Below are 25,230 nucleotides of genomic sequence, written 5' to 3'. Positions count from 1 at the left end.
GTTTTCTTTAAAAAAAAAAAAACTCCAAAATTAGAGTCACATGCTCAGAGGGCTTATAACTGAGCAAATCAATCAATAGTTACTTTCCTGCTTCTGTTTGAACTCTTCTCACTTTTAAAGTTTGATTATTTTCTCTGAAGAAGTCTGGCATGAACAAGAAGAATCTCCTTACAAATAAACTGGAGACTTTGGATTCATACATAATTCTGTACCTGTTTTTGTAGGGAAGACAAGAGAAGTCCATGTAACATGTAGAGAAAACAAAGTGTTTTCCAAATTGTGCTCCATGTAATTGTAACTTTGTAAGATGTTAATGAATGTCATGTGAACAAATATGTGTGGGAAATCCAGGGTTAAATAATGTTACACAAGCTTCTTCCATGCAAGACTTCTTAGAACCTTTAATATGTTCATATTGATAGGAAAAAATAATGAAAGGCTTATGAATTAATTCAGGTGGGGTGCAATTGATTATTGTCCTGTACTTTCTACCTCTATGGATATTTATTTCATCATTCTTTATTTTCTATAAATGCGGTTCTTTGATTTATTTTTGGTACTGATTGTATCATCTTCCCAGTACCCTCCTCAGTTAATGAGTTAAAAAATAATGTTTGACACGTTCATTTCATATTTTTATGTGCATTGGAATTTTTCCTTATTTATCTTTTAATAATATTCTTTGAGACTCTATAAAAGGATATACAGTATTTGGTATTTTTTCAAGCAGATTTGTTCCTGAAATTTTTTTAAAATAAAAATTTCTGAGATTTTGACCCATGGAAGACACTTTGGGCAACACTATTACATGGTAAATCAAGAGGATAGCAGAATACTTAATTCTAGACACATATATTTGTAACATCGCTGCAAAGTAGAAAGTAGATAGGCATTCTTATTCTGACAGTGTCCCCTGTTAATATGGGGTAAAAATCAGATAAGAAATGATTTTAAATTCCCACAAAGAGAATGTGCTTAATCCTGTCCATTATAAAATATTTTAGTTCAGGCCCTTAACATGTTGTTTTACTCAGTTTTCCTATCTCACCCACTTAGTGTATATTTTAAAATACAGGAGAAAGACTATAGACAAGGCGAAACAAAACTTTCAAAAATATTTCCCATGATTTCTAATTAGTTATTGACAATTCCTGGGCAAATGAGCTTGCTGCCAGAATGAGAGGGAAATTGGCAACGTTAGTTGAAAATCTGTTTTGTGATGCAAAGTGAGTGGGCTGCAAGGAGCTCATGAAGATGAGTATTGGCAAGAAGGCCTTTAGTGCTGGGGACCAGAACAGGTGTAATGAGAAGGGACCTGGACCTGGGCACACAGGTACTGCTGAGGTCAGGGAGAGCCAAGGCAAGACTAAACTCTGCATTGTTCTCCCTGAGAGTTGATCGCTTGTCCCATTGGAGGATCTTGTCTTGATATCTATGAAATAAAGTGAGGTTGTTTTGTCTTTTCCAGCACCCGTTCCTATTTCTCCTATGAGATACCCTTGGTGGTCTGGACTATAATGTTTTTAGAAGGAGGTGATGTTCTCCTTGGCCTTTTACTCATCAGAGGCCAATTAAAGCTTTCTCTAAATAATGGTAGAGTGGGAAAAGACATACATTTTGTATAACTTGCTTCCTCCCCTTCCTCCCCTAGGATATTTGAATTAATACAGCAATCTATTTTGGATAGAAATGATGTCATATGACTTCCACTTAACAATAGTATGGATCAAGCAGTTATTAAATTACCAGTCCTCACAATGTGATACAGTTAGTTGGAGTGGAATATAAAATGGAGGAAACTAATTAATTGTCAAGGGAAGAGTGTGGCCACCACGCTGTATTCTTTTTCTCTGTTCCTGTCTCTAAGGCACTGTAGTCTAGTGATTAGGAACTGACTTTGGCATCATACCCTCTGCTTTGAATCCCAGCTTGGTTCCATACCATCTGTATGACTGAGATCAGTTACTTAGCCTCTCAAATTTTCAGTGTTATCAGTAAAATGAGGATAATTGTAGTATCTAACTCATAAGATTATTGGGAGAATTAAATACAACTTTAGATATAGGACATTTAGAATTCTGTTTGATATATTTTATATTTCCATAGGTGATCACTAATAAATTAGATCTTTATGGAGTTGGGGGATTTTCAAAAGAGGAAGACCAGCAAAAACATGTTTTTTTCTCTTTTCTGGAGTATTTCCCTTTTCATCTCCTTCATACCCATCAGCACAACATCCCCTCTCTTGTCTTAGGCAATTTATAGCTCCCAGCTGAAATCCTGGGTAGGGTTTTGTGGACTTTTTGTTCTGTTTGCGTTGACATCTTCTTTAATATTTGAATGTCAGGTCAGTGTTTTCAAATTGCTGACTCATCTTCTGTTGGTACAGTCACAAGGACCACCTGAGGAGTCTGCATTAGGCAATCAAGAACAGACCTGCTCCATGGTGAATTTCTGGGGTGTAGATCCCTCCCTGGCTTCTGTGGCCACATGTGTTTGCAGCAGTTCTTCTGTTGGGTAGATTGCTACCAGTTTTACAGAGGTGTTTTTCTCTCAAACATCTGGCCGGTGGTAAATGGAGGATCCCTTCCCCTAACTAAGGAGCATGAGGATTAATTTAAATGATCTAATGAGGTAGGAGGCTCATTATATCTTCCTGTGCAATACTGACATGTGACAGTGCTCTGTTTGTGATGAGGCCACTGGAGAGGGAAAATCGTCATCTAAGCCTCAGGGGATGACCTGCAGGTTTTAGCAGATTTGTGCTGAATTTTGGTATAATTTTTGTCCTCTGAACTGGGTACTGGTGGTATCAGGTTTCATGGAGAAGTAGTTCTGAGACAAGATGGTCCAGCCCAGAAAGAAAGAGAGCAGACACCTGACCCTGGGGAAGAGAAGCACCTCAGATGCCAGTGCTCAAAATCCATTTATCTTCACTAGATCAATAATCCTCAAGCTGTCTTTTCCTACTGAGATTTTTTTTTTTTTAAGTCAGAGGACTAGATGTCCTCAACTTCAAAGAACTGGGAAGGACAGAAGAGGGCAGAATTCTGGAACATGATACCTTCGCAGGTAGATGCATGGTTGGAAAGCAACCTTTTAGGGGCATTTTAGGGGCCCTTCTCACTTATCTCTGTTCCCTTCAAAGCATCTGAATTTTCTTTCCTCCAAAACTTTCTAATTCCCAGTTGCCTCTGTCCCACTTAGGGTAAACCTACTCATGTTTGAGACATGCGATTTCTCTCCAGTGTCTGTTATTCTCAGTCTTTTAAAGTCGGAAGTCTGCTCAAATGGGACAGAAGACTGTGAGCATTCTCTGTCTTATCTATTCTTGTTTACTCTCCCAAAAGTATTTCCCAGAATTGGCAGGAAGTCTCATGCCAGCCTTAGAGGGTTTGATGACGTGATGGCTAATGCACTGTTGAAATCAGTCAAAGTAAGAAGTGCATGCCATAATGGCACAGAAATAAATTCCCCAGAATACAAGCTGGAGGTTGATGTGAGGACCTTGAATGACTAAAAGCATGTCTTGTGCCTTGCTTTATGTCACTAATATTTGATAGTGGGTTGATAATTTACATGACATCTCTCATTCACCACTCCATTGGCTGTGTTGACAAAACCAACTAAATCTGAGCTGTGTGGCACTGTTGGTATTACAGGAAGATTGCTCACATTCATGGATTTGATATACAGGTTTTGACTATAACATGACACATCTTCTGCCTACAGGTGGAATAGCAAAAGGTGCGTTTCTAGTGATCCTTCTAGTTTCTCTCATGTTAAGGAACATTAAAGCAACTTCCTTATGTCCTGAAACAGACCCAGAAAAAGATCAAAGGGCTAATAACCTGAAGTTTGGAAAGCAAGGCAGTACATGCCCAGCAGGATGCCTTAGGACAAGCAGCTACCCTGCACTTACCTTCTCTGATGACCTCTTTCCAGTCTTCAGTTATGGGATGTTGTAATGCCAGAGTAAGCACAGGATGAATGCTCTCTGAATAGCAGAGGGGTAGGTTGGCACATGGAAAGATAAATGAATGAGTCATCTAGACATGTGCATAGGTGGAAGACCACTCCTCCGTGGCCCGTCTAGAAGAGGCCATTGCTATCCCTTGAAGTTTACTCCTAGATATGTGTATGTAATTCTATGTGCTCTTTTTTTTTTTTTTTTGTGAGCACAGGATTTGTGAAGGGAGGGGTGTCTCCTTCTTCAATGAAGACTAATTACATTGTGTGATTTTTTTCTTGACGTTTAGAGTCTGGATCAAGAGTGAGTCACCCAGAGTTGGAAATATGTCTAGTGAGAGCCCTCATCTGATGCATGAATCTTGCCAAGGCATTCCAGTGGCCGATCCTGCCAAGTTCTTTTAACCAGCATTCTTGTCTCAATATCAAGCCATGCTTGGCCTTCATCTTGAACTTTTTTGTGGTTTACATCTTTTCCTCTTAGTGACTTCCCCACTTCTGATTGTAGTACTAGTTTTTGTTTTTTTTTTTGCTTAGGACCACACCTCACCATCACTTGACCATTATTTGATCTTTTCTTCCAATTAACAGAAGTTATTTCTATGTGGAATGGAAGATTATGAAATTTTTCTTTGACTTAAAATGGCAACCCCCTTTTTTTGAAAGTTGCCAGCATAGTATTCCATTGCTAATTTAAAATGTTAAGAGAACACAGTTATTTTCTTACTACTACAGTAGTATTTAATTTGAATTGGACTATGAGGCTCTGAAACTGGATGAGGAGTTTGGCTTTCTAGTATGGTGAAGAGTTCTACATTTTTAGGGATTTTACTTGGGTTCTTTATACATGGGCAATTGCTCTAGAAAAGAATTTGAGACCCATATCATTGGGTCAGCCCAACCTGAGGACTAACTGCTTTAGGACTCACTGAAAAAGGTTTAAGATGAAATATTCCAAGTTACCATATTCTTACTTTTCCTTCCTATTCAATCTTGTATTTGCCTATGTCATGATGTCTTTTAGGATTAGATCAGAACTTCTTAATTTGGGGTGAGGGTGAGAGTATGAACACACAGCCCTAGGGGACCATTTCAGAATCTCATTGAAAGGAAGTGAAATTTGAAAAGATTATTCTGCATAGTACATTATTTGCATTTGAAAAACAGCAGCAACAAAAGTAACAACAAACTTCTATTGTTTCAAAACAGTAAAGTGTCAAGGTAGATGAAATTATCTTTGAGATAAAAGATCTAAATCCTAAACCAAAAACCGTAAGAGGCACAGAAATTTCTTTCTTTTGCCTGTAGGTGGAAGATGTGTCATGTTGTTGTCAAAACCTGTAAGTCAAATTCATGAATATATAGCAATCCTCCTGTAACGCCAATGGTGCCACACAGTTCAGGTTTAGTTGATGTTGTCATACAGTCAATGGAGTGGTGAATGAGAGAGGTCATCTAGATTACCAACCCACTGTCAAATATTAGTGACATAAAGCAAGACCAAAGACATACTTTTAGTCGTCTCAGTACAAGGTTTCACCCTCCTTGGTACCTTAAGATATTTTCTATGTAGAGATCAATCTTACCACCCACATTGTGGGTGTTGGAGAAGTGTCACGAACCACTTCGCTGTAAGCGACTGGGTATCATGGTTTGTGCCTCAGCTGGGACTTCATTTTCATCTCAAAGTCCTGTTGTGTGTTCCTGGTTCTTACCTTTTTCCAGTTCCTTTCCCTTGTGCTGTGATCTTTCCCATCCCCTCACCCTGCTGCTGCTGCTGATCTGGTCTTTTACCTCCTGGGAGAGACAGATGTGCCACGTATGCACTCCTTTACATTTTGCTTCTCTACACAGGCAAACTTCTCTGCCCTCATAGCAATCCCCCTTTGTATTCCTGAGGAAGGAATAGTTGTGCCTCTTCCTGAGCAAGATGATTCCTCTCATCCAGCAGTCCCCAACCCCTATTAGGAATTGGGCTGCACAGCAGTAGATGAGCAGTGGGCAAGTGCAGCTCCGCTTTCAGTCAGGTTAGCCAAGGGTTTGTCAGGATCTACGTTGCACACTCCTTATGAGAATCTAATGCCTCATGGTCTCCCCTTCACACCTGTGTCCATGAAAAAATTGTCTTCCACGTCTGGGCTTGGTGGCTCAGCCTGTAATCCCAGCATTTTGGGAGGCTGAGGTGAGCGGATTGCCCGAGCCCGCGGGTTCGAGACCAACCTGGGCATCTTGGCAAGATCTCGTCTCTACAATAAATAAAAAATTAGCCGGGCATGGTAGTACACACCTGTAGTTCTGGCTACTTGGAAGACTGAGATGGAAGGATCGCTGGAGCCCAGCAGGTAGACACTGGAGTGGCTGTGAGTGTGCCACTGCACTCCAGCCTGGGCAATGGAGTGAGACTCTGACTCAAAAACAAAACAAATAAACAAACAAAACTGTCTTCTGTGAAACCATTCCCGATGCCAAAATGTAGGAGACCTCTGCTCCCATCCCTGCCCCAGATCCCACCACTGCCATCCCTTTTGAGACTTATATTGATGTCTGACTCTCTTTCTTATAGCTCTTGCCTCCTTCTTTCTGTGGTCAGTTCTCTCTGTCCTATAACAGGGTCAAGCTTCACTTATTTTAAAAGAAGTCCCTCTTTGACTCTTCATGCCCTGATCTTTGGACAGAGTGCCTGCTCTCTCATTCCTCACCTGCTGTTTTCTCAGTCTACTGTGATTTGATTTGTTCCAACCCTGCCATCCCACTGAATAACCCTTGGCAAGGTTCTCGGGGATCTCTGGTTGCTAAATCGAATGAACACTTTCCGGTCTTTTAGTCTGTCTTGCTTGAGTTCTCTGTAGCATTTAAAACTGTCTCCTTCCGTGGCTTCTGTGAATTTATTTCTGATTTGACCATACCGTTTGCTCTTCAGTCTCCTTTCAAAGTTGCTCTTCCTTTGCCCATGCTTGAGATTGTGATTTTCCTGGGCTCTGTGTTTGGTCTACTTTTTTCTTCACACAATATTTTCTTGGGCCTTTCTTATACATTTCAGTAGCTTCACCACTGCCACATTCTGGTGACTTCCAAAGGATATCTGTGGCTCAGAGCATCTCTCAGAACCTTGGTCCTATCATGCTTCTTACCATTCCTCTATCTGGATGCCACAGAGGTGTCTCAAACTTTGCATGTCCAAAACAACATCTATTTTATTTGAAGGAACCACTGCCTACACAGTCTCCCCAGCAGAAATCCGAGGTCATCCTTGACTCTTTCTTTCATCCTTTTCTACTCATAAGTCATGAAGTACTGTGTATTGTATTTCTGAGAGATTTGTTTTACCTGTTCCCAGCTCAGGTCCTACCATTTATTACCTGAACTATTGAAATAGCCTCTAATTGGTCTCATTAATCCAGTCTTGTTTTCTTCTAATCTGTCCTTAACATTGCCACCAAGGAGTACAGACCTCATCGTGTGACTCTTCCAGGGTAACACTTCATTGGCTCTCCATGGTCTATACAAGAGAATTAAAGTCCTTTGTCTTGCCAACTAAGCCTTTCCATAGTCTGCCCTCTCCCTTTCACACCAGCCTTGTTCACCCCAGTTCCACACCTCACACCCTGGGCTCTAATACTATTGTGCTATCATAGTCCTTAGAATGCAACTTGCTTTTTCTGCAGCCCCTGCACTCAGTATTTGGTACAAGTCTTGTTAAGCATGATAAGACTTTCTTCTCTACCTTCTATTCATTGTGATTTGCATTCCTCTCTAGGGAAAATGTCTAATATGATCAATGTCTCATGGATCCCTAGAATTAGAAAGTGTTTGAAATATGACTTAATCTATTCACCTGTTTGATAACTAAGTTTCTTCTCTAGCACCCTAACTATTGGTTAAGCTAAATAACTTCTAGGACAGTGAGCTCATTACCTCTATCTACAAGCTCTTTAATTTCCAGAAAACCACGATGATAACTTTTTGTGAGAAAAAAGGTTTTTATATACTTTTTACCTGCTTATGCTAGTCCTTGATCTTGGTTTCTGGCAAATCAAATCTGATCCTTCCTTAAGATGAGGGTCCTTTAAATGTTTGAATATGGCTGTAGTCTTTTTTCCTGGGTCTTCTCTTCTTCCTGGGAATATACCAAGTTATATCACATATACTTCTTACCACATGGTATCAACTGTTTTTGCCTTTTTGGTGGCTACTTTATTTGGCTCCAGATTGTTTGTGTATTCTATGTGTTCACCAACTTGTCCACCTTCAAGAACATTCAGGACTGCTTTCCTGGTAGCTATTAAACTTGATTAGTACAACCTGTGATCGCATTATATGATGTAGCGGCCGCAGCACTTTGTTGACTCATGACTATCTGCTGAAGTCATTCTCCACTTCTCCTTAAGGGCAGAAACCATGCACTTCTAACATCCGTCCTGCTGCATTCTGGTTGAAAGTTGAATACATAAGTAGTACTTGTACAGTCACAGTTTTGACCTAAATGTTATCCCTGTTGAATTTCATTCTTTTAAAGAAGGTCTTTTGTGAATCCTGATTCTCATCCTCCATTTTCAACATTTTCCCAGCTTCTTGTTGATGTAAGCTTATTCCATGGATGAAATTATTCAACAGGGTTAGATAATCATATCTGTAGTAATAATAATAGATATCCTTTGTTGGTCCTTAATTATATATTGGGCATCAGAGTTCAGTATTTTCATGTGTATTTTTGGTAGTTCCACACAATACTATGAAGTAGTCACTATTAATACCTTTATATCACACTGGGTCATAGATAGATACTGGATCATAGATAGATCTTTAATGGCTGCCTCTGAAAATATTATTTTCAATTGATATTAATCTCTGATTGGTGTCTTTTGAGGTGAGGCTTTTAACCAGCTACTATCGAATCCATTCAATTGTACTAGAATCTAATACATATGTTGCTTATATACAGGCTATAACATGATAAGTTCCTGTGTATTTATTTTTATGATTTTTTGCTGTTACTTTAGTAACATAAAACCTTTGAGAAATTCGTGGAAAATATAGAGCATTATAAAGAAGAAAATAATAATCACTCTTAATCTTAATATCCAGAAGTAACCACTGCTGACTTTTTAACATTATTTTGTAGTATATTTTACATAAATTCATAGTTTCATGTTACTTAATGCATATCAACTCTTCTATTGTTACAATGCCCAGTTTTTCCAAAAGTGCAGTGTTTTCTGCTCCATCTTTCAAAGAGACTTTTATGTAAGTGGTAGGAAATTATTAGTTAATACGGTGATTATATGTCCTTTTAATATTTGTGTTACTGGATCCCATCAGCTTTAAAAAATTATAAATTTGCAATGAGGAATAAATAACATCTTTATCATATTATTTATATGTAGTATTGGTTTGTGAAATGAAATTGAGTGATATTGAATAATCAATAATATATGTGTGAGTTTATATATAATTTACAAAAATATATATCATTACTAATAACAGAGAAAAGGAAGGAATATTAGCACATTTTATGAACAATTATTTTTATAATAGACTAAAAATCATTTTCCTCTTAGAATAATTACTTTTTCTCCAAAAAAAATTTATTCCTTGAAGGAATCTGCATGGATTCTGGCTTACGGGGAAATAGTGATACTTAGATTCATTTAAGACATTCTGCATTGAATCTCAGGGGAAAATCTATGTGAGCTAAGAAAACGTCTAGTACAAAATACATGTTTTTTTTGTTGTTGTTCTTACTCAAGGAAACAGGTTTCGCAATTTGTTCCTGAAGTATATTATTTATCATCTTTCTGCTCTGCTTTTTAAACACAGCAAGAACAATGTGTTATTTACGTCCTGGTAAATCACTTTCCTCTGAAAGAATCATTTACACATTTCGATGGTGGTTGTTTTCACCACTGCCTCGGTACTGCTTCCTCTTCCGAAATGCTTTTATTTCAACCAAGAACAGTTCTGATAAATATTGGAGAAACATTAGAGTGGGATCTCTCTGGGCATCTGACCTTGATTTCCATCCTCTTGAGTGAGCCTGCAAGGTGGACTGCTATCTTCCAGTTCACTCCTTCTCTTACTCCCCTCTTCACATTCTCTCTTGAGAAGAAGTGTTGAATCAAGGAAGTCTTCTTTGCCTGAAAATGAGCTCCTTCAATGCTTATTTCTTTTCCTGGGAGAAAACGTGTACATGTGACCATCCAAGTTATTTCAGAATAGCTGGCAATTCCAGGCTTGTAACTACATTAGATAGGCTTGGATTCTACTACCTGCTGCCGTGTTTGCCAGGAGTGATGGGGGTATGGCAGAGTTCATGTTGCAAGTCTGTTGGCCTGTGCTTAACAGTGCATGCCAGTGAGATTCAGGAGTGTGTTCTCAATTTCTAGTAGCATGATGTCTGCATACATGCTTGGAGCAAAGAAAAATGCGATGATAATAAAAGTGGCTAACATTTAGCAAACCTTTAATATGTGCCAGAGAGACTGCTATACACTTTACATATGTTCTTGGTAATAATTTGAAACAATTTCTATGAACTAGGCAGTGTTATGTTCCCATTTTACAGATGCGGAGAGGTTCAGAGAGGCAAAACACCCATGTAGTAACATAGCTTGTGTGATAATAGAGACTCAAACTCAGGTGCATCAGACAGGCCACCGTGAGAGCAGAAGGTGGACTTTCAAAACGACTCCATCATCCTCTCAGTCCTCCCCCAGTCCTCACCAAGAAGCATTTAATCTAATTTTAAAAGTCTGCTTGCTCTGCCAACACAGCTTCAAGAGATTTCCTGAGTACTTTCTCCTCTAAACTAGATTGCCACCTGATTTATCATATTACATGTGATAAGAACCCGATCTGTGTAAATTTTGGAGTCCCCCCACCCCCTCTGCTTTAAAGCATGTGTCCTTGAGACTGCTCTTTGGAAGGTAAGCCAAGGGCAGTATAAAAGTGAAATAAAATGTATTGACAAAGTTAGAGCCAGTGTATGAACTGTCAGACTGCTCCAGACTGCTTGGGTTAGAATCTTGACTCCTCCAGTGACCAGTTCTGTGACCTTCACCAAGTTTCTTCTATTGAATGTCTTACTCTTGTCATTTGTAAAGTGGGCATGATAGTATCTGTCCCATAGTTTTTGTGAGAATTAAATGGGTTACAATATCGAAAGTCCTTGGAAAGGTGTCTACACCACAGTAAAGCCCAATCAAAATGTTAGATATTGCGGAATACCAAGAAGCCCATAACCAAGGAGTTTTGCTTCTAGAATAAATGGGGAGAAGGCACTGCTGATAACTCAGCTTGGACTGGGGAGGCTTACTGTAGGATTTGAGAACCTTCATGATTCAATTATGAGATAGAGATTTTTGTAGGATGGAGATGGTGGGAAGAGTTAATGTAAGAATGAAGTGTTGCTTAAAGAAAATTTGGAGTCTTAACAAGTGTAACTATATCTTAAGTTAGGGATTTCAAGTGGGTTCAGCACCCAGGCCAACTTAGGTACATTTAATGCACAATTCTTCTGAGGTCAAGTCTAGATTCAATAGAATAGCATGTGGTGGGAAGTTAAGATTGCCGAAGGTGTTGGAAGGTGCCAAATGAGTGCCAAATGTTTGCCCTTCTACCAATAAATGACCTTCCTAGGACAAGGACTTAGGTTTCCCACCACCCTTTTTAGCCTCTGCTGTTTCTGCTATGTGCCACCTCCCTTGATATATGAAAAAATCCCATAAATTATTTATTAAAAAATTGTGTATTTATTCTTACATGTTTAAACTCCAGTCACCTTCAAAGTACTCTCCATTTGATGCAATATATCTATCAAGGTGCTTTTTGAACTTTTCAATTCTGATGCCTTTTAGTGTTTTGCCATTTTGTGTTTCATGTCTTCCACATCAGCAAAACGTTTCCCTTTGTGGACTTTTTTCATCTGGGGAAACAGAAAAATGTTGCTTGGGATGAGATCAGGTGAATAGGGAAGGGATCATGCCATGAAATGGGCAAACACATTGAAAATATCTCCAAAAGAAAATTCACTGAAGCCGAACGCAGCCTCTCACAACAATGCTAGCTGGTATACTGATGCCAGTGGGTTCCTAGAACACTTACCTACTGGGAGAAGCTTGTACTACATGGGACCTATACTCCAAAAAATAATTCCATTTTTTTGGGGGGGGTACTGCCTTGTATAAGAAGAATGCCATGAAGTTTGGGATCCTTTATGAGAAATTAGGATTCGAATCATGGTGTTTCAGGAAACAACATTAGGACTCAAGTGAGGGAAATAACATGTCCAGAGAGGTTTGCTAGAAAACAGAATATGGCAGCATTGGGGGAATGAGAAGAGAGGTGGTCTTGGTGGAATCTGATGTTTCAAGCAAGGTTGGTCTTACTGTTCTTCAGGTTACAGATTAAACATGCACAGGAAAAAAGAAGAGACGCAGAAAGCTACCGTAAGTGGGAGTTGTTGGTAAGAAGACTAATTGTGGGTTTTGGTGGATTGGATATATGGAGAGAAAGTCAAATAGTTCAGCACCAATAATGGATGCTATTCCCTATGATCAGGTAGAATTTTTGATATTTAGATAAGTTGGGCATTTATATTTCATTATTTAGATTTGGATTATAGGTATCTATTTTATTGGGTGGTTAAGCCCTTTGGTGGTACTATCTTTGTGTGGAAGGCACTGTAGGGAATGGGGTGGAAGATTTGAATCTAGGTTCTGCAGCTTGCAAAGGGAATGGTTTTGAGCAGGTTGCCTGACCTCTTTGGGTCTTGGCTCATTCATCTATAAAGTAAGGATGAGCAGGCTATTATGAGGATCAGATGAAATAAAACACACCAAGTCCCTTATGTAGTGATGGCCATGGAAAATGTTCTTAGTGAAGGCTAGATCCTCTCCTGCCCCTGTCCCATGCCTTTCCTGTTTCTTCTTTGTTGTTGATGTCAAAGGCAGGAGCATCAAGGTGCCATGTACTGTAACTCAGAGTGATCTGGGCACTTTGTTATTTTCCTTGCAGGAGAAAGTGTGGACCGATGATGTCATCCAGTTAGAATTCTTTAATCTCTCTTTACACCTAGAAGCAGTTTTTGTTCTTGCCTTTGCTATTTTATTTATACAATGCAATTTTTAGAAACATGCAAAGCAAGGAACTGAAATCTGAAATGTAAATAAAGGACTCTAAGCAGGGGTTCTGTGAATGATCTCTCCGCGCCCCCTCCACTGTAGTAGGTATGTAGCCTGTAAGACATGTCTTTCTTAGGACATCTCGAATGAGAATAGGGGAATAACAGTTATGATGTATATATCCCACTTGCTTCCCTTGAGAAGAAAAAGGTTATACATGATGGTGGCAGAGGTAACAAAGCTCAGAAAGGGATTTTCCTGGGGATCTCCAACAAGTCACTTACCAACTATGTGATTCTAGTTTCTCAGCTGTCATATGGATAAAATAGGCACTAGATGGGAGTGTTGTGAGAGCGCTAGAGGTAACTTGGAAATCACATTCTGTAGTTTCAGGCACATGATGGGTGCTCATTAAACATTTGTCCCTTTCTTTTCTCCCATTCCTTGGAACAAAAGTGTTTGTCCACTGTTCTATAAAGCTGTAGAGATCTTCCCTTCCAAAACTCACATATATATTTGTAGAACTGAGGTTTAGACTGTTGCAGTTTGCTCAGAAGAGATTGGCAGACTCCCTGGGCCTTTGTGAACTGCCGCCATCAGATGAGAAGTTATTGCTTCTTAGTGACTTACCTGTAGGCTCAGGAACTATCTTTGAGGTTATCTTTTCTGGACAGAAACTATTTGCATCTCTGCTTGACAAAAATCTTCAAGTTAACCCCTGTTTCTACAAAACTATAAAGAGCCCAGTCAAAAGGAAGCCAATCAAAAGTGCCAACTAAGCACTGCACTGAAGAACAGCCAGTGATCTCTTTTGCCTCTTTCCAAGTTTTAGGTGATTTTTTCTCACTCCATCCTTGCATTAAAAGGCCTGAATGGCTGTGTGTGGTGGCTCATGCCTGTAATGCCAGCTAATAAGGAGGCTGAGGCAGGAGGATCACTTGAGTGCAAGAATTCAGGATTGTAGTGAGCCTTGATTATGCCATTCTGCACTCCATCCTGGGCAACAGAGAGAGACTTCATCTTTTTTATCAAAAAAAAAAAAAAGTCAGGATACATATTTACAGCTAGATAGGAGAAATAAGCTTAAGGGATCTTGAACAGCATGGTGACTATAGTTAATGATTATTGGATTTTTGAAAAATGATAAGAGAGTGAATAAGTGTTGTCATCACGAAAATGACAGCTACCTATATGCAGTAATGCATTTGTTAATGAGCTAAATGTAACTATTTCACAATGTACATATACTTCAGAATATCATGGTATACATAATAAAGACATATAATTTTATATGTAAATTGGAATACATTTTGAAAAAAAGGCCTTGTTAAAACTCTGTACAAGGTTAGAGTTTTGATTTTGGGAAACAAATGAGTGTAATCTGATGCAAAACCTAGTCATAGAAAGTGATTTGTATGATTATGTTTTAATGCTCAAATGTTTGTATTTCATAAAGTTTTTGATGGTTCCATAGGGTGTATGTATTTCTAGAAGGCAGTGTTTATGGAGTTTTCATATTCTTGAATAAGTTGGTATTTTAGGTACAAGATATGGGAATATTGAATAGTGAACTCAACTATGGCTCTCATGCTCTGTCCCAAATGGATTTTTCTATTGTGTCTCTAAAAACTCTTCCTCTGGTACTGAGTTCTATGATCCAGGCAAAATGAACTACTCATGCCCAGTTGCACATTTTTCAAATGATTTTTGCTAAGGCTGCTGTCTTGGCTGGAACGTAGTTTGCCACATTCTTGTCTGCTGGAAACTTTACAGAGCATTCCATGAGGACTTCACCCCTATATTACTAGTAACATTTTGCTTTCCTCTCATATTGTTTGTAATACCTTGTCTTTAATTTGTTATTTGTGGACCTCCTTGTCTATTCTACCAGATTATGCACTTTTTAGGATTAAGTGCTGGGGCCTTATCTGTCTTTGTGTTTCTTGATGACCAGAGGTTAGGTTGTGTATCCCACAGCCTTTCTGAGGGTTTACCGAATTGGAGGGAGTACTAGAAGATGGTGGAAGAGAACTTACCATCTGCCTGGCTCCAATAATTCTAATATTGCCCCTATGAAGTAGACAAATACTTTAATCAAATAGCTGTGACTCACTGTTGAACAAACAATTGAGGAGATACTATACATCGTCTTGCACCAGGTGCTTTGGACAAAAAAAAGACAAGAGGACATAGCTTGTTTAAGTCATGCACAGCTCCATAAATAAATAAATGGAATGTTGCATAACACTTGCTCAAAGCCACACAGCCTGTGAGTGGCAGACCTGTCATTAAAATCCAGATCTGTTCAACTCCAAAGCCACGATGCTTCCAGACAGAAAAACCAGCAGTGCTCAGAGTGGAGTCTCTTCAGACTCCTCAGGCCAAAACAACAGCCTTACTCTGTGTATTAACTGAAAAGGCACGTCTTCCTTTCAAAATTATTACTAAATCAAACCATTTTGTTTTATTCACAAATTAGGTCCTCCAGAAGCTTGGAAAAGCTGATGAGACAAAAGACGAACAGTTTGAAGAATATGTCCAGAACTTCAAACGTCAAGAAGTGAGTTCATTAATCTGGTTTGGGTATTGCGGAATGTTTTAACTGTGGTTGTGTTTTAGTATATAAGCAAAATGCACCAAGATTGAAGAAAGAACAGATGCAGTCGGCATTAACTTGAAAGTAACACTTGCTAATTTTGTGGAATTTCTTGTGGAAGACGGGGGAAAAGTCTATAGGCATTGCAGGAATGGTTTGGGGTGTAATCTCTAAGGAGATAAGGACTTTACTATTTTGGACCTCTTCAATACAGCTGACTGATCTATAGGAAAGATGATTTTTTCATGATTTGTATTCCACTGACTATTAGAGAAGCAATATTCAGTACTTCTGGCAAGATGACCTCAATTGTTGCATGCTTCAAGATCGTGCATTCTCAGCAGAAATTATATCTCCCACAAAGGGGTGAAAATTGGTACTTCATAGGTGAAGTACCAATTCACCTATGAAGTACCAATTTTCACGTATGAAACATAGATAAGCATAACATTAAATGAATAGATGTATAGCATATCTATGGTATTAAAATTTCATGAAGGTGCAATTAGAAAAAAATTTCTAAAAATATTCCACAGAGGAGGTGCTAATGGAAACAAAAGGTTAAAAAACACGATTTGTGATGTTTGTTCTTTGGTGAACCGACATGGACACATGGATAAAAAATGATTTTTAAACTTTTCTGTTTTGATTTCTAAGGATTGGATAATTGACTAGAATATCACTCTTCAGAAAGCATTGAAAACTTCTCAATGAATGCCATGTTACTTTGCAAAGAAGTCCCCAATATTTGCTGTAAAAGGTGGGATTTAGTCTGAAGAAGTGGTTCGTGTTTATAATTTTCCCTATCTGAGGATTCATACTCTACAATTTAAAATTTCATTTTCCTGTCTCATGTATCTCCATGGAGGTAGTTAGTTATTTACTCTTGGGTTCTTCTCTCTCTTTCATGACATTTTGATGTGGTTTCAGAAAGGTGTATGTTAGAACTCTGCTTGGGGCTTAGTTTTATTTTATTCCAACAACTGTTTTTCTTCGTGATCCCAAACCTCTTTTCCTAAAAGGTGGTTTGTGTGAGACTGAGAATGTGGAAGAAGGGTCTGCACATACTCTCTTTTGTCCATTGGACTGCCAATTGGTGTAGTTTTGTGCTCCAAATTTCATAAACGACTTAATTAAGACATGGAGAAAGGAGCAAAGTAAAGGTAGAGCAACAGGGAGTAGGGTCAACTTCTCTACAATAAACTCAGAATTCTCCATGATTATGAGTACTTGGGAAAGCAAGGATTATAGAAATCCAGCAGGAAGAACAAAATCTGACTTCAGCATTTCCTCCCCAGAGGGTTACTTTTTTCCTTTTCTATTTCCTCTCTCTTACCAGAGCTGCTAATAAGTAGCAGAATTGACTGGTGTGAACATCAGCTACTTTCAGTTCCCTTGGTTACTTGCTGTTGGATCCCTTAATTAAGAGCAGAGAAAAGGTCTCACAGCAGAAGGAAGGTGTTTAGCTTATAAACTTACCCACCGAGATGCCATGCATTTGGCAAATGTGCTAATGACAACAAGGTATCTCAGGAGTTAGTTGAGCCAGATAACCAACTATTTGATCACGTCTTAGTGAGTGCAGATCTCAGCACCCGAATCCAGGTCTGATCTAAGAACAATCATTAAAATAAAGGAAAGGGGGGATCTTAATTCTCCTCCTCACGTCTCCATAGCTTTCTAGTCCCTCTCTGAAACAGAGATGTTGTTGTGTGGCTCTACTGTGGCTATGACTGAGTGATGGGCTAACTGTGGTATAACACACACTGATGAAATCCTGGGACCTTGAAATCCTCTTCAGGGTGTGACTTCAGAACCAGTGCCTTCAATGAGTAGGATACCCCAGGGGATGCTTGAAAGCTGAACCATGTCCTCTCCTTAGAGTTCACTGACCCCTCCTAAGCACAGGGACCCTGTTTTGTTGCTTTTATCTTTTTATCACCATAGGATCTAGTGCTTTGCAGGTAAACTTAACAAATACCTGCTAAACTTGAATTTTGAACTAATGGCAGAAATTATCATTTTTGAACGTATTTCTAGAGTATATTTTTATTTCTGGGACAGAAGAGATTTTGTATATGGTATGTATTTTGTAAGTAGTCTCGTGACTTTTTTTTAGAACCCAGTGCATGTATATAAATGATTAAAACTAAAAACGTCAGAAGTTTTGAAAAAGAATATAATACAAACATGCCACAGTGTCTTAATATGTGGATATAATTATTTATGGTAAATTATACTTACAGACTGAAAATTTTTACTGTTTGCAGTTGCTTAAGCAGATACCTTAGAACTGTTTTCCCTCTTTTTTTTGCCACAGGTAACCATAATGTGCATATGTTAGTCTATTTACCTTTTATTAAATATTAATAACAACCTTCTTGTGAGATAGCCACTGCCTTGATTAAACATGAGTCCATCAGTTCTGTTTTGAATAATGGTCCAATTCTAAATGACAGTATGAATAACCTCAGTTGGTCAGGTTATCAGGAGGTATTCTGGGTTCCATGTCAAAATCTCTGGTAGCAAGTTTTGTGGCCTTCAAAGCAGTATTTTTCACATGTTGGCTGTATCTGAATCACCTGGAAGGCCTTGGTATGGCATAAAGTGTTGGGCTCCACCCCTAGAATTTCTCATTCAGTGAGTCTGAGGAGAGGTCAGAGAATCTGCATTTCTGACAATTTCCCATGTGATGTCGATGATGCTGGTCCATAAACAACACATTGAGGACAAGTACATTGTATCCACTCATACAGTTTTTTTCCAAGTGTTTCCTCCGGTTAATCTTTTAAACTTGTAATAATATGTTTGACATTTATTTTTAGTGCTTGGAGATCATGCTCTGGATTATCTGTTATCTGCACAGATCAAATCAGCTAAGAGGATGTGATCTTTAACAAGCATGATTTTGGGTGCAGTAATGGAGCTCCTTTTCTCCCAAGGTTGTGCAGCTTGGAAACTGGATGCCCTGTTAGAACACAGATGCCCCTGTTCACGCCTTAAAGAGAATGAGAGTAATGAGGCTCTTTCAAGGTAGTAAGATTTAATAAGGGATTGTATAGAAAGTATTGTAACTCTGGATATAGGATCCTGAGAAAAAAATGAAAAGTATTCATCTGGGGATTCAGTCAGGTTCAGCCAGTATAAGGCCTTGAAAATGAAAATGTCTTCTCTCCAAGCAGCTGAAGCAATGCTGGAAGGGAAATTTATAGCATTAAAAGCTTACTTTTAAAACAGGGAAAGGTCTCAGATCAATAATCTAATTTCCTACCTCAGGAAATAAGAAAAAGAAGAAGAAAATAAACTCAAGGCAACCAGAAGGAAGAAAAAAAAGAGGAGAAATTAATGAAACTGAAAATAGAAAAACAATTGAGAAAATAAATGAAACAGAAAGCTTATTTATTGAAAAAAATCAATAAAATGGATAAGCCTATAGTAGGACTGACAACAAAAAAGACATAAATTACCCATATCAAAATGAAACAAAATATATTACTAGAGATGCTGTAGCCATTCAAGGATAATAAGGAAATGCTATGATCAACTTTGTGCCTATAAATTTGACAACCACAGTGGACTGTCTTCCTCCCCACTACAAAATACCAAAAGTTAATCAAGATGAAGTAGATAATCTGGGTAGTTTTATAACTATTAAAGAAGGTGACCTTGTGACTTAAAATCTGAAAAAGAAATCTCCAGACCCCCAGTTGGTTTCATAGAAGAAGTCTGACATTTAAAGAAAAATGAACACCATTTCACACAATCTTTTCCAGAAAATAGAAGAGAAAGGAACACTTCTCAATTGATATTATATGGCTAATATTACCTTGATAGTCAAGCCAGGCAATAAAATGATATAAAGAAAACTGTAGACTATTATGTCTATCCTTAAGATATGGGCAAATCAGTTTCAACAGTGTATAACAAGAGTTATATACCTTGAGCAAAAGGATTTATTTCAGATATGCAAGGCTGGTTTAACATTCCAAAATGAATCAATGTAATCCGCCATAGAAATAGGATAAGGAAGGAAAAAAATCATGATTATATCACTTGATGTATAAAAGATATGTGACAAAATCCAACATCCATTCACGATAAAAATGACCAACAAGCAAGGAATAAAGGAGGTTTATCTCAACTTGATAAAGAGCATCTACAAAAACCCCCCAAAACCCTATAGATAATGTTATAAATAATGGTAAAAGACTGAAAGTTTTCCCCCTAAGTGGGAACAAGGCAAGGATGTCCACATATGTCCAGTGTCATTCAATATAGAACTATATTTAACCAGTGCAGTAAGGGAAAGGAAACAAAAGGCATAAAAATCATAAAGGAAGAAATAAAACTGCTTTTATTTACAGCAGACGTGATTGTGTTCATAGAAAATCCTAAGACATCAACACATACTCTGTTAGAATTAATGAATTCAGCGAGGTCACAAGATAAAGATCAATACACAAAAATCAGGGAAGGGGCAAGATGGCCACCTAAAAGCAACTGACTTTTTCCTCTCTCATGGAGTAAACCACCTCCCTTGAATGCCCAGAGACTGAGGAACTTTGGAAGCTTCCATAGCCCCACTTATCGCCTAGGCCATCTGATTGCTTCCCTGGGCAACAGAGTTCAAGCAGAAAGCCCACAGCCACCACCAGAGTTGTCTGTCTCCTGCAAGTGCCATCTCCTGGCCAGAGGTCAACTGGCACAGCCCATTACAACATATGATCCAATAATATAGCCTTTAAGAAGAAGATAAGAGCAAAGCCCATGTCAGCACATCTTGTAGACTACTCCATAGATGGAGGCATCAGAGAGTTTCTCCAGAGTGTCCTCCAGAGACATCAATGACCAACTCTTTTTAGAACTCAACCATTGTACCTTCATATCACTGAATCCCTCCCTTGCAGGTATCATCCAGCACGAGCCAAATTGTAGCAGCCTCATTAGGGAAGCTAGACCCAAAAGAGTAGCAGGACTCACAGTGGTTGGGCCCTCATAGATTACCACTCTCCAGGGAAGGGGAAGTATACCACAATAGGGGAGCACCTTGTGGGACAAAAATTAACAAAATCCTTAGTGAGTCTTATTGGGACTTTCTCCAACCACCTCCATCAAGGCCAAGGCTTTAGCCTTCTGTAGGGGCAATGCATACAACCAACTGTCCCTGCTGAACTAGTTCTCACTCACAAGTGCCTTCTCCCAACCTGAAGGCTCAAAAATTCAATCCAGAGAGAAGTACTAGGAAAGAACAAAGAACACACTATGCCACTGTGGAGCAAGATAAGTGTCATGAATCCTGTGTCATTCTAGACCCATAAGAGACAATAACCTACACACATACCCAATACCTGCTACCACAAGCAGTATTTGAGAAAACCAATGCACAAAGATTCTCTGTGACCAAGGAACACATTTAGAGCCTACACCACCCAAAACACCAAGAACTGAAGTTAGATAAGCATGAAGTATATACATTAAAGTCACATCTTTAAGAGAAACTAAACAAAATAATTGAAATAAAAAGCAAGTGTAATGGTAAGAAGAAGAAATAATCTACCCAAATAAGAAAGAAGGAGAAAAATAATCCTGATATATGAAAAAAGAGTTTTTCAACTCCCTCAAAAGACCAAACTAACTCTTTAGTAACAACTGTCAACCAGAATGAAATTTGACATTCCAGAGATAGAATTCAAAAGGTTGATTATAACATTTTTAATGAAATCCAAAAGTAAATTGAAAGCCAATATAAAGAAATTTTAGAACCCTATAGAGGACTTGGATAAAAAAATTCTCAAAAGAGATAGATACTTAAAAAAATAAACTGACTGCTGGAAATGAAGGATTCACTTAGGGAGCACAAAATGCAGTGGGAAGCTTTAACAGTAGACTGGATCAGGTAGAAGAAAGAATTTCAGAACTTGAAGACAAGGCTTTTGTGTTAACCCAGACAACAATAAAGAAAAAAGAATCAAGGAAACAGAGCAGAGTCTCCAAGAAATATGGGGTTATGTAAAACATCCAAACCTAACAATTATAGGTGTTTCTGAGAAAGAAGGGAGTACTACAGTTTAGAAAACCTATTTGAGGGAATAAAAGAGGAAACCTTCCCTGGCCTTGCCAGAGATTTAATCATTCATATAAAAGAAACCCAAAGAACTCCAAGAAGATTTATTGCAAAAAGGTCATTTTGTAAGTCATCAGGTTATGTAAAGTTAATGTGAAGGAAAGAATTATAAGAGCAAGAAGACAAAAGCATCAAATAACTCATAAAGGTAAACCTATCAGACTAACAGCAGACTTCTCAGCAGAAACCCTACAAGACAGAAGGGATTGGGGTCTTGTCTTCAACCTCCTCAAACAGAATAACTGTCAGCCAAGAATTTTGTATCCCATAAAACTAAGCTACATAAATGAAGGAAAAACACTCTTTCTCATACAAGCAAATGCTGAGGGAATTTGCCACCTGGGCTCCAAAAGAAATATTCAAAGGAGTTCTAAATACTGAAACAAAAGGTCAAAATATACCAGTAGAAAAATATTAGAAATTATAAAGCACACAGGGCTTATAGAACACCAACATGAGAGAGAGACAGAGAGAGAGAGAGAGCGCGCAAAAAACAACCAGGTAACAATGAGCATGATGAATAGAACAGTACCTTATATATCATTACTAACCCTGAGTGTAAATGGTCTCAATGCACCGTGTAAAATATATACTGGCAGAATGGATTTTTTAAAAAAATTCAAATGTCTACTGCCTTCAAGAGATCCACTTAACATACAAAGAATTCTGTAGGCTCAAGGTAAAGGAGTAGAAAATAACATTCCACACAAATGTAAACTAAAAGCGAACAGGAGTAGCCATTTCCATATCAGATAAAACAGACTTTAGATTAACAACAATGAAAAAAGCCAAACAAGTTTATTATATAATGATAAAGGGATCAATCCAATGAGAAGATATAACAATTTAAATATATATGCACCCAAGACCAGAGCTCCAAGCTTTATAAAACAAATGCCACTAGACCGAAGAAAAGAGATAGACAGCAACACAATAATAGTGGGAGATTTCAACACTCCACTGAAGGTAATAGACAGATTATCAAAGGAAAATGTCAGCAAGAAACACTGAAGTTAAACTGGACCCTAAAGCAAATGAACCTAATAGATATCTACAAAACATTTTTCCCCAAAACTACATAATAAACTTTTTTTTGCATCAACACATGGAACATTCTCCAAGAAAGATCATGCACGTGGTAGGCCATAAATCAAGTCTCAATAATTTTTTAAAAAATTGTAATCATATTAAACACCCTCTCAGACCTCAGTGGAATAAAACGAGAAATCAACTTCAAGAAGAACTCTCAAAACCAAGCAAATGCGAAATTACACAATCTGCTGCTGAATTATCTTTGGGTGAACAATGAAGTCAAGATGGAAATTTAAAAATTCCTTGAAATTAATGATAGTAATGACACAATTTATCCAAACTTCTGGAACATAGCCAAATCTGTGCTCAGAAGAAAATTTATAGTGCTGAAGACCTACATTAAAAAACCTGAAAGATCACAATTGACAACCTAACATCACACCTCTGGGAACTAGAAAAACACAAACAAATCAAACCCAAAGCAACCAGGAGAAAATAAATAACAAAGATCAGAGTAGGACTAAATTAAATTGAAACAAAAACATTACAAAGCATCAGTGAAACAAAAAGTTGGTTCTTTGAAAACATAAACAAAATTGATAGACTACTAGCTAGTTTAAGAAACAAAGAGAGAAGACTCAAATTAGGTCAATCAGAAATGTGAAAGGAGACATTATAGTTGATCAACAGAAATTCAGAAGATCATCAAGATTATTATGAAAATCTCTTTGCAAACAAACCAGACAATCTAGAGGAAATTGATAAATTCTTGGAAACATATAACATGCGAACCTTGAATCAGGAAGAAATAGGAACCCTGCACAGACCAATAATGAGTGGCAAGATTGAAACAGTAATTAGAAATCTCCCATCAAAAAAAGTCTAGGGCCTGATGAACTTACAGCTGAATTCTACCAGACCTTCAAAGAAGAACAGGTACTAATTTTACTGAGGCTATTCTATAAGATTGAAGAGGAGGGAATTCTCCCTGACTCATTCTACAAAACCAGTATCATGTTGACACCAAAACCAGGAAAAGACACAACAGCAAAAAAAGAAAATTACAGACCAATATCCCTTATGAACATAGATGCAAAAATCCACAACAAAATATTAGCAAACTGAATTTAACAGCACATTAAAAAAATACGCCATGATCAAGTGGGTTTTTATCCCAGGGTGGTTCAACACACACAAGTCAATAAATGTGATCCATTACAAAAACAGAATTAAAAACAAAAACTATATGATCATTTGAATAGATGCAGAAAAAGTGTTTGATAAAACCCAGCATACTTTCATGTTAAAAACTCTCAGCAAAATAGGCATAGAGGGAACATTCCTCAAAATAATAAAATCCATATATGGCAAATCCACAGCCAATGTCATTCTGAATGGAGAAAAGTTGAACACATTCCCCCAGAGCTGGAACAAGACAAGGATGCCTACATTCACCACTGCCATTCAACATAGTATTGTAAATCCAAGCCAGAGAAATCAGGCAAGAAGAATAAAGAGTATCTGAATTAGAAAAGAAGAAATCAACTATCTCTGTATGCTGACTATAAGATTTTATATCTAGAGAACCCTAAAGAGTCCTGCGAAAGACTCCTGAACTTGATACATGAGTTTAGTAAAGTTTCAGGATACAAATCAATATACAAAAATTAGTAGCACTGCTCTACATCAATAGAGACCAAGCTGAGGATCAAATCAAAAACTCAATTCCATTTACAATAGCAACCAAAAAGCAAAAATACTTAGGAATATATTTAACCAAGGAGTTGAAAGATCTCTACAAGAAGAACTACAAAACTCTGATGAAAGAAATTGCAGAGGACACAAATGGAGAAATATTCCATGTTCGTGGTTTGGAAGAGTAAAGATTATTAAAATGACTATACTACCCAAAGTAATCTACAGATTCAATGCAATCCCTTTCAAACTTTCAACGCCATTTTTTGCACAATTAGAAAAAAAATTCTAAAATTCATACGGAATGAAAAGAGAACCAGAATAGCCGAAGTAATCCTAAGCAGGAAGAACAAAGCTGGAGGCAACACATTACCTGGTTTCAAATTATACTTCAAGGCTGTTGTAACCAAAACAGTATTTTACTGGTATAAGAGCTGGCACATGGACCAAGGTAACAGAATAGGGAATCCAGAAATAAACATAAATACCTATAACCAACTGATCTTTGACAAAGCACACAAATACATACATTGGGGAAAGCGCACTCTATTCAATAACAGTGCTGGGAAAATTGGTAACTGCATGCAGAGCATGAAACTTGATCCTACCTCTTACCATATAAAAAATTAATGCAGGATGGATTAAAGACTTAAATATCAGACCCGAAACCATAAAAATCATAAAAGAAAACCTAG

The 25,230-nt window shown here is 37.9% G+C and overlaps 1 protein-coding gene across 1 annotated transcript in view; it reads left to right on the top strand.

Moving 5' to 3' along the window:
- The window catches only part of AMPH (amphiphysin), a 267,405-nt gene that overhangs the window by 81,664 nt on the left and 160,511 nt on the right, over nucleotides 1–25,230 (top strand). Inside the window, exon 4 of the mRNA XM_021715589.1 lies at nucleotides 15,568–15,648. The gene's annotated coding sequence lies outside the window, so the exon portion shown is untranslated. The remainder of the gene's footprint in view (nucleotides 1–15,567; nucleotides 15,649–25,230) is intronic.

The sequence above is a fragment of the Carlito syrichta genome, unplaced genomic scaffold (genome assembly GCF_000164805.1).
Source record: "Carlito syrichta isolate Samal-C Ts95f unplaced genomic scaffold, Tarsius_syrichta-2.0.1 Scaffold307206, whole genome shotgun sequence".
NCBI classification, from domain to species: Eukaryota; Metazoa; Chordata; class Mammalia; order Primates; family Tarsiidae; genus Carlito; species Carlito syrichta.
This window is presented reverse-complemented; position numbering and strand designations above follow the sequence as displayed.